The following is an 8911-nucleotide window of genomic DNA, read 5'->3' on the forward strand; positions in this document are numbered from 1 at the left end:
ACACATTAAAAACTAAAATGGAATACCTTGAGGGTAAATAAGAAATACTGAGTCAGAGATATAAGGTATTTGAAGATTATTTCAGGATTGGGGATTATTGTGTACACACAGAAGAAAAATCTGAAGCAAAATCAATAGTCCATTTGAACGTGTGTAGCATAAATAATTTAAACAAATTTAAAATGAATCGGCAAATTAAACAGATTCAGTTTTCCAGATGGTCAACAAACTAAAGCAGCACTCTCCACGTTGTACAGCTTTTTTAGGTACAAATGTGATTAATATATATATATATATATATAAAGCCAAGTCAGTTAGGCTTCATTCAATTATTAGCTTTTGTCGGATACAGTGAAAAAGATTTTCCTTAAAACAACATTTAAAAATGTTAAGTCTCTTAGATTACTTTGTTTCTAAAAGATACAAGTATAAATTTCTGCTCTAACATGTAAATTGTGTGGAAGTTAGCACTCCATCCTTACAACAAGATCAAGCTAAACAAAAAACCCTTTTATAGATCCAACAGAGAAATGAGGTCACAGGGCAAGCTGCTGCAACCAAAACTGGAGAGAATCACAGAAAATAACAACTCACCAGGAGCAAAAGCCCGTAAGGAGTATCTTGAGAGTTAAAATCTTCTGGAATCCCAGTGTTAGGAGGGCCCCCACACCTTCACCTGGAGCTTCACCTCCAGGATTCGCACTAGCTTCTCACTGTGAAGAATGAAGAAAAAATCCCTTAGTGCTTCCTAAATACTGTCTTGATTACTGTAGCTTTATTTGAAAAATACATTTTGAATCTGAGGTTCAAATTTATTCTTCTTTTTGAAAAATGGTTATGACTATGGAAAAATGTTCATGGAAATTCAACATTTGATTTTCCATATACATATTAGAATCAACTTATAAATACATCCAAAACATATGGTGAGATTTTGATTGGAATTCCATTGGATCTACAGATCAAAATGAGGGAGATTAACACACTAGCAATATTGAATCTTTGAATATTTAACAAAGTTTTTTCCTCTATTTACCTAGGTGTTCTATGATTTCATTCATAATACTTGAAATTTTAATTTTTTCCAATTTTATTGAGATATAACATTGTATAAAGTTTAAAGTGTACAGCAAGATGATTTGATATATTGCAAAATGGTTACCACAATAAGTTTAGTTAACATTAATTACTTCAAACACATAATTTTTTTCTTGTGATGAAGATTTTTAAGATATACTCTTTAGCAATTTTTCAATATACAATATTGTTACCTGTGTGGAATATGCTTAGGAATCCTCTGGGCTTACACCAATGGGTTAACAAGGCATAAAGAAGTACAAAGCCATAGAATGCTCACACCTGAGTTTGCGTAAACAAGACCAGGACCCCAGAATAGGGAGGGTGTGCAAAGGCACCTAGAATAGAGAGGGGGCTTAGGCTTCCAATACAAAGGTATATGAGGTAAGCAAGATTAGGCATTCAGGGCGAAAACGTCCCCCAATTTAGTACTATAGCAGAAAGCTGCTTTCACAGGAAGGAAGGACCAAGTTAAGTAAGCAGGTAAATAGGGCTATAGACCGCTACACTGAGCTGCAGGTGAAGTTGCCCACAGTGGAGATGATTAACAAAAGAAAAAGGTGCCTTGTTAACCCTGAGGTCACTTGTCCTACCTATCTCATCCCTAGGTTAGCTAAGATAAACAGAGGTGCTGTCTCATGTCTGCTGTAAACAACCTTCTGCCGGACTGCCCGGCACCAGGATTTTGTTTTGTATTAATCTAAACCCCTAACCCCAAATATATTCAAGACCCCCTTTCCCTCATGTCCCCAAGTTAATGTTCACAGAGTCATTGTCTCTTTGTGCAGTCCATCGCCATGTTTGTAAGCCTTCTGATTCTAATAAAAACGGGGCAAGGACTCTTATTTGGGGCTCTTGTCTTTTCCCAGACATTAGCTTTCTCTCACTTTTCATCCTGTGTCCTGCTCTCTTGCTGGCCAAGAGAGATCTTTAGACTTAAAATCTATGACAGTTACCTATCATTTTCATATTGTACATTATATTCCTAAAATGTATTAATCTTACTGAAAGTTGTAACTTTTGACCACTTCACTCAATTCCCCTACCATCCATCTCCCACTTTTGGCAACCACCATCCTGACCTTTGTTTCTGATTTTTTTTTACATTCCACATACAAGTAAGATCATTTGTCTTTCTCTGTCTGACTTATTTCATTTAGCTTGATGTCTTCAAGGTCCATCCATATTGTCAAAATGGTAGAATTTCCTTTTTTTAAATGGTTGAATAGTATACACATATAAATATATATCATATATGATACACAATATTTTGTAACACATTCTTTTTCCATTCATCTGTTGATTAATTTAATGTTTGTTCTATGCTTTGCTCTTTTTTTTTTTTTTTTTTTTTACCAAAAGAGTGCTGGCAATACTTCTACAGATCTCTACAATCATGGTGGCAGATGAAAGTCTATATATACATCTTAATTAGTTTTTGTATTAAGACTGAAACATTGATGTAGCTCATCAGTTATATGTAACTGGACTCAATGAACAATGCTTATTACAGCAATTGTTTCCTTTTGTATGTCATTTCTTTCATGGGCTTTACTTACATTGTTGTAAAATCTTGTGGTTTGTGAAACAGGAAACGAAATCTTAAAATATTCCTATACAGTAGGAGTAGTATCATTTTTAGATGAAGAAATCAATGCTCAAGGAGGAAAAACTTTTGACAGCTTATAAAAAATGTGTATTGAAATTTATGAATAAACTGCTTCAAAATCTGTTTTTATCCATACTTATTCTATACCTTATGTAATAATGCACTATAAACATTATAATAAAAATGAAAATTGAATTACAACAGTAAATGTATAAAATTTATTAATATACAATTAACAATAAGACTATGTCCATATTATGAGTCATTTGGGGATATGCAGTTCTTAATCGATGAGAAATGGTTTAATCTATATATTAGAACACCATTCTGTATATCATGAATATTGATCTCCAACATAATACCTTTATATCAATTTCTATCAATGTGAACTATTTTATCACTGACAAATGACAGTCTGTCTAGGGAATTAGTATTTAGGAGATAAAGATATAACTTTTTTAACCTTGCCTTCTTACTAGGAAAAGTAAAAATTAAAGTAAACTGTAATATTAAATGCTTTAGTGTTGAATACATTTACTACTACAAAAAAGTAAAAATATCTTCCTAGAATTTTATTCTAAATATCCTTCTAAATTAAAAATATATTACTGTGCTAGATATCAAGCCCAGTACCCAAGAAAAGCACTTAACAGTTTCACATCTCACTGACTAGTGTTTTATATAGTTGTTTTAAATCATACATAGCAGGGTATTTGGCATTACACAATTTTACCTTGGCTTGAGAATTAACCAACAGCTGAGAACTTTACCTGTAATCTCACTCAATATGATTTTAATGGACTAGCTCATGGTAGGAAAATGCTATCACAATTAAAATTAATCTTCTAGGTTTATGAATCCTTATAGAAAATGACTCAAGGAGGATATCAACTGAGGTTACAAAGAATACTTCAAACTTGAAATTGTCCAAAATACTCTGAATATGTGGCATCTTTTATGAACTTAGTGTATCATATTTTCTCTCAATACATAATAATCTTCCACTAAATATTATGTCTGTTTTAATAAGTGCTGTGGGCCAAAGGTTAATGCTCTTCCCTTGAAGAGAGTTATTTGTACTTTAAGGCTTTACTTCTAATCCTTTGACTTTGCAAGATATTGCCACCATAGCATGAAACCGAACACAATGCCCTCTTTATGGAAGGTTTCTAGTATTAAAATTATTGAAGCAGATTCCAAACAACTTTTTCCTTACTGACATTTTATTTTATTTTTATTAAAAAAAAGTTTTTTAATGTTTTATCTATTTTTAGAGAGATAGAGAGACAGAGCATGAGTGGGGTAGGGGCAGAGAGAGAGGGAGACACAGAATCTGAAGCAGGTTCCAGGCTATGAGCTGTCAGCACAGAGCCCACATGGGGCTCGAACCCACGAAACACGAGATCATGACCTGAGCTCAAGTCGGACGCTCAACCTGGCCCAAGCCTTGTATTAGGGATAAATTAAAGCAATAATTAGCTGAACTTAGGAATTTGAATTCTGTGGATGTTTACCAAATTTTGTCTTTTCATCACTTTTGGTCCTTCCTCCATATAAATACCTCTTATAAGTTCTGAGGAATTCAGAATTTAAAAAGCCACATTACATATAGCCATTTGCATTATTTTTAGGTAACGTTTGACATTCGGTAGTCTGATTCATAGAACAGGTTTCTTTGGAATATGTTTCCCAAATCATATATTTTCTTTAAATTCTTGTATTTATTTTCTTTTCACAGGTAAAATCGAAAGAAAATAAAGGAATTAATCATTCTCAGTTATAAGTGGTTAGTAATCAAATAAGGTGAAGTATTTAGGTGAAATGGCAGTGTTTGTGAGATAATATCCTATCTGGGGAGTAATGTAATGCCATGAGAATTTCCTGACTGTTTATCTCTGATTTCCAAGAGTACATGTAAAAATACTCTGAAAAATGTCTATATCATTACATTAGTGAAGCTTTGCTGAATAATATACCATAGTCTAATTTTGAAAGTAAAATATTATGATTCAAAATATTCTGAATTCATATTTTATTCATAGACATGACGGCACTATGAATTATTTATACATATCTGTTCAGATACATTTTTACTTTTTATTAACATACTCATAAAGTAGAAAGATTTCTCTCATAAAAGAAGTTTTATCATATAAATGTGTAATGTCAAGGTATACACTTACTATTATAATTATAGTGAGGTTACTAAAGTAAAAATGTAGCCTTGAAAAAATATTTTGAAATTATATACTTATGTAAAATTATTTAAGTGGTTGAAGAAGTTCTTCAATATTTAAATGGTAATCAGTTTTGTTCATTAAATGAAATATTGCATACATATAAGTATATATATATCATGAAAAAATTCCATTGATATTATAGAATCAGTGTATAATGAATAAAACTAAAGAAATACTCATAAATATGGGGTGCTTGGGTGGATCAATCGTTTGAGCATCTGACTTTGGCTCAGGTCATGATCTCATGGTTCTTGAGTTTGAGCCCCACATTGGGCTCTGTGCTGACAGCTCAGAGCCTGGACCCTGCTTCAGATTCTGTGTGTGTGTGTCTCTATCTCTCTGCCCCTTCCCCTGCTCACTCTCTGTCTCTGTCTCTCTCTCAAAAATAAATAAACATTAAAAAAAAAAAAAAAAAGAAGCATTATCTTTGGAGTCAGCGGACCTGGTTTGAGTACTATTTCCCCTGGAGTCTTTGCTGTTTTTACCTTGGGAAATTACTTAACCTCTAAGTCTTAGTTTCCTTATACATGAAACGACAGAGATAATAGTATCTGTATCATAATTGTGATGGTTCAGTGGGAGTGCTCATTAAACCTTTAGCATGTGGGGCACCTGGATGGCTCAGTAGGTTAAGCGAACGACTTTGGCCCAGGTCATGATCTCATGGTTCCTGAGTTCCAGCTCTGTTTTGGGCTCTGTGCCGACAGCTCAGAGCCTGGACCCGGCTTTGGATCCTCTGTCTCCCTCCCTCTATGCCCTTCTCCACCTCATGCTCGGTCTCTCTTTCTCTCTCAAAAATAAAACCATTAAAAAAAAAAGAAATACTCATGAATAGTAAATGATATTGTAAATTCTTGGCAAACAATGTCAATAAAGTCACAAAAATGTTTTGGAATGAGCAGGATTTGAAACGATTCACAAATATGTATAATGATGTGCTTGTCTTGCACATTATTAAATGCCATCTTGTGTTGCATACATATGTACTACTTATTTATTAAAAATGTAAATTTATTTAAGCATTGTCAATATTGGGTAATATTTTATTACATAGAGATGAATACATCTTTAACTTATACTGTTTATTAAAATTTTGAGTCTAAACTACATAACAGAGGAGAACCATCAGATATACGTTGTATTTAAATTTTCTCATTAGAGAAAATTATTTGTTAATAAAATATACATTTAAATAATACATTAAATAAATTAAACAAGTAAATACATAATGAAATGCATAATTAAATACATATATACTTAATAAATTAAATATTTATTAATATTTAATTAATTAAATTTAATTAAATAAATTTAATAATTTTACATACACAATTTAATTAATATTTATTGATTAAATTTACTTTAATTAATATTTATTAATTAAATTTACTTTAATTAATATTTATTAATTAAATTTACTTTAATTAATAAATAGTACCTCATCCTTTCTCAATTTTCTAAACTTGGTTGTTGGGGGAGTTCAGTGGAAGAAGAAACTATGCATATTATCTTGTTTAACAAAATAAAAATGTATAAAATAATACCATTTCTGTAAATGAATTTAAGACATTTGGTAGTTCAGTTCTAATGACAAATATTAATTTACCAATTGTTTTATATAAGAAAGTCTCTTCTTAACTATTCTATACATATTTCTTAACATTAAAACAAAAAGAAATTTGAATTTTCTACCACGATAAACATTGATATCTAAGAATAACTTTTTAAATTGTTACCCAAAATCTTTTTGTGTTCCTAAGTGTGTTAGTTTTATTATACCCAAAAATAAATTAAATCTGCATACCTAAAATAAGATTAAAGACAAAACGTTACAGAATTCTTAAAATGTGGAGTTTTTAATTTTATAAACTACCAAACATGCAAATTGCTGTCAACTGTCTTTTTATATAAGATCTGTAAAAATAGTTTTTATAATTAAAGCCAAAAGTCCTCCTCTCCAGAACACGGATAAAACACTAAATTAAGACATGATCATTGCATTTAAAATCTGATGAATCAAATTTACACTTAATCTCACTTAATCTTCACGCGGGACTGCACGGAACAAGCCAAGGGCAAGAAGGGCAAGAGGCCTGGAATTGTGTGGCCACTTAAATGAGTGAAAAGCATAAAGATAAGAAAGCCTGGGAGGAGGTGACAGAGAGGAACGGGTCCACACCCTGTGGTGCTGTCCTTGCCTGAGCATGTGGGCTGGCCTCGGTGCTGAGCGACTACACGGAGGAAGTGAAGTACTTAGGCCTCCGTTAACACACCAGGGTACTTGAACGCCTCCAGGGGGAATGAGATCTTGCACTTCACAGACCGCGCAAGCGCACCGGTTCCCCGACGCTTGCGCAGGAGCACCATGATGCTAGCAACCTGTCTGCCTACCGCGCGAAGCTGGCCTGGAGGGATCAGAAGGACAGCATCTCACGGTCCCTGCGCATAACACTGTCGCCTTCTCCCATTTCCGGAATGAAGCCTTGCATCCGGTGTTCCTGAAGATGGCACAGGGCTGTTTCCCCACAGCCAGAGTCTGTGAGCACCAAGTCCCAGGGGCCTCAGCTCAGGCTCCCTGTCCCAAAGCAGTGTGGGCCCTGTGGAGGCCAACCACCCTGGCCAGCCTCGCTGCAGACACCTGTGTCGCTCTAGTAGAAGACCAGTGTTCGCTGGTCAGCCAGGTCTTCGGGGTTGTTTACACGGAGTCCACCATAACTTTCTGGGCAGAGTACTGTTTTATTGGGCCTCGACACCCACCCACCATCGGCCCCTTCCCAAACGACACTCTCCCACCAAAGTGGATGTCAAAGGTCCCTGTGAGGCTGGAGCCAGCTCTTTCTCCTTCCCCGAGTGTACGCACGCGGGTTGCCTTTGGGCCTGGCCCTTGTGCAAGCAGAGGTCGCCTCCCGCCGTGACCATCCGTGAGCGCTCTGAGCACCGTGGCTGCTAAAGGGCTGCGCCGCTGGCGTGCGAACTGGGTGCCGAGGCCCACGCCAAGGGAATTCCAGTTTGGCGCTGCGCTGCTTCACAAGGAGCGCGAAGGGCCTCAGTCCCCTAGCTCAACATGAGGCAGCTCTCCAGGAACAGCTGCAAGTTCAGGCTGCTTCCCCTGCAGCCCTTCATCCTTGGGGACGACTACCTGCAGTCTGGGCATTTCCTGGAGACCATCTGGGCTAAGGACGGCTCTGGAATCCTCACGGTAAGAGCAAGGCTTGGGCGGCTCACATCCCCCACCTGCACACCCTTACTTGTCTTGCCTTTTTGGGTAGAGGAGGCTCCCTGGACCTCTAGCTTCTGCTCTTTTCCTCTCCCTGGGCTCCGGCTGGGCAGGGGAATTGCGGGCATAGGTGGCCCTCTATTGTGAAGAAGCACGAATGTATTAAAAAACCGTATTATTAAGCAACATAAAATAGCTCACTTTATCATCATATTAGGCTGCACTATACAGATATTTTCATTTTCTGCCGCATTGACTGAAATGTTCCTTCTCCTGACACCTGTTTATAGAAATTCTTTCTTATTACATCCTACATAAAATATTTTGCAAACAGCAAGGCTACATTTTTAATCCATTAATTTGTTCAACAGGAATTAATTGAATGTAAGGATGGGTTCATTTAAAATAATTTTCTGATAGTCCCATAGATAATATCGCATAGATAATGTTGACTTTTTCATTGCCTAACAATTTAGATAGTGACTGTCAAAACTCTTTATTTCCAAGCTAACTGACAGGAAGTCAGTAAGATTCATAAAATGTAGAATTTTTGATGAGATTAGGAAGGTGATGTTATAGTAAAAGCTTCTTGGGTACATAAAAAAATATACTAGCTTAGACATTACATAAATTAATACATGAATAAGACAAAGGTCCAAATCAGTTTTTTAAGTTTATTTATATATTTTGAGAGAGACAGAGAGACTGTGAGCAAGGGAGGGGCAGAGAGAGAGAGAAAGAGAGAGAATGAGAATCCCAAGCAGGCTC

The 8911-nt window shown here is 35.6% G+C and overlaps 1 pseudogene; it reads left to right on the forward strand.

Moving 5' to 3' along the window:
- Positions 1 to 530: 530 nt before the first annotated feature.
- Positions 531 to 8120, forward strand: LOC131515459 (cerebral cavernous malformations protein 2 homolog; annotated as a pseudogene).
- Positions 8121 to 8911: the final 791 nt, after the last annotated feature.

Source organism: Neofelis nebulosa, chromosome 6 (genome assembly GCF_028018385.1).
Source record: "Neofelis nebulosa isolate mNeoNeb1 chromosome 6, mNeoNeb1.pri, whole genome shotgun sequence".
Classification (NCBI taxonomy): domain Eukaryota; kingdom Metazoa; phylum Chordata; class Mammalia; order Carnivora; family Felidae; genus Neofelis; species Neofelis nebulosa.